Here is a 2,098-nt window from a genome sequence, read left to right as displayed (position 1 = left end):
ATTTTGAATTGAGATTTGATCAAAGTAATTGCCATTGGGGCAAGTTGGAATCAATCGTTGTTTGCTTCATGCAGAAAATTTAAGTGAAGTAGTCAGATGTACCTTCGTTTGTAGTTATCGTTGTGCCTCAGCGATAAGAGTTCTTCTGTCCGTAGTTAATCCCAAGGCAGTTTGAGACGTTGGGTACGTGATTATCGCGGTGTAGTTCAGAGTAGTGGCGACATTGCAGGACGATGCACAATAACAGACCAGCAGAGACGGAGACACCATGGCAGGGTGGAGAACCCGGGGCAAAATAAAACAAATATATAGTTCCCCGTGCGATCTCCACCCCGCGAACACAACAAAATGTACTTTTATTGCCTCGTGGCCTGCCAAGCGAGCGCACCCGACATGGCAAAGGCCGTCCTGGTCTACCAATCTAGGTACATGTAGTACAATACGCATGATGCGCATCAGCTTACCAGCACAATTACCTTAATCTGGAGACAGGCAAGCACATCTCACCATCAAACATCATTTGATCAGCGAACAGGAACATAACCCAGATGAGCTGTTCTTCACGCCGTCTTGATCTTCAACTAAAGTTGGTTTAGATACCAGCGGAAAATAACCGGTGCCAGCATGCCACCTGTAGCCAGATGAACTTCTCTTGGATTGATCACTCGGTGAAGAATTGGAACACAAATTGACGGATCCGGCACATGGATCGATCAGCCATCACGAGCGAGTCGCGAGAAGATCTTGGACTCGCGTCATCTCTTAGGGTAGGACATCCACCAAGGTGGAATTCTTCCAACAAAGGATCGAACCAGCCTAAATAGCAACATCCTGAAGTAGGAAGAACAAAACCAAATTCGTAGTCTGAATAAAAACTGTAAAGCTGCAGATTCGGAAGATTTTGAATTAGATCTGAAAGGCCTAGACGGAAATTAAGAAGTCCTGGTTTGACAAGGGGGGGAACAGCATAGTATAGAAGATCATCTAACATTATGACTAAAAAAAGATCATCCAACATATCAAAATAAGTACACAAATTAACACAACAAAATAGTTCATATCGCAATTAATGAGATCCATCGAAGAATCTGTAATCTTAAATCTAGGGAACAAGCATATATCGATCTAGATCTATTTCTCTAAGAAAACAGCATAGTATAGAAGATCATCTAACATTATGACTAAAAAAAGATCATCTAAAATATCAAATATGTACACAAATTAACAACAAAATAGTTTATATCGCAATTTATGATATCAATCAAAGAATCTGTAATCTTAAATCTAGGGAACAAGCATAGATGGATCTAGATCTACTATTTCTCTAAGAAGACGAAATTCTACCTAAATCTTCTCTAACAAAACGTAACTCTAGCTAACGATTAAATCAAGACCTCGACAACATAGAGGAAAGAGAATATAGGCAGACGCAGAACACCTCGCAGTTGACGTGCAGGGAGGAACGAGGAGGAGAGGAGCCTGCGACAGGCGATGAGAGGAGAGAGGATAGCAAGGAGGGGAGGGCAATTATACAGGGGTTCTCTCGTCGATTGAGTCGGTTCGGGGGGCGGACGGCTCCGATTGGATCACGTAGCTGTCTCTTGGTCGTTGTCAGTTATGGATTGACGGAGGACCTCGCGTGCCGCGCGAAGTTTCTGGGTGGGTCGCGTTTGCGTGTCCCCGCTGGCCACGTATTTTCCATCTGGTCTGCGTCAGCGCTTGCGTCACGCGGAGGCCTGATCGTCTACGACCGTGTCCTCGTGTGGCCGGTTTACATTTTGCGAGATTTTTTTAAATAATATGAGTTTTTTATTATTTTTTATGAATAATATGTGTTTCTAATCTATACCTAATCTTTATCTTTACCTACTAATAAAGGAAGTAAGGTTTCTCCCTAATTTTTTCGTCCGTTTTGGAGTTGCCCCTAAATTTCTGTGCAAATTACAAACACTGCCACCGATTAGTCAACGAACGGTTCAAGAAAACGTCGCTCCCTTCACGGCCTGCTCCGACGGGAGGAGGTGGGGCTCTCATGAACCTTGGCCCAGCCAGGCCGAATATTACGGCCCGTATATGCTGCCCATGCACGCCTTGGTCG

General features: G+C 43.9%; 1 long non-coding RNA gene across 1 annotated transcript; it reads right to left on the bottom strand.

The window, feature by feature from the left end:
* Positions 1–292: 292 nt before the first annotated feature.
* On the bottom strand, positions 293–1,653 carry LOC127347019 (uncharacterized). Its single transcript, XR_007879596.1, has 2 exons — positions 1,439–1,653; positions 293–831 (listed from the first exon to the last, which is right to left on the bottom strand). It is a non-coding gene; the product is annotated as an uncharacterized lncRNA (long non-coding RNA).
* Positions 1,654–2,098: the final 445 nt, after the last annotated feature.

The sequence above is a fragment of the Lolium perenne genome, chromosome 1 (assembly GCF_019359855.2).
Source record: "Lolium perenne isolate Kyuss_39 chromosome 1, Kyuss_2.0, whole genome shotgun sequence".
NCBI lineage: Eukaryota > Viridiplantae > Streptophyta > Magnoliopsida > Poales > Poaceae > Lolium > Lolium perenne.
The sequence above is the reverse complement of the archived record's forward strand: the minus strand, read 5'-3'. Positions and strand labels throughout refer to the sequence as shown.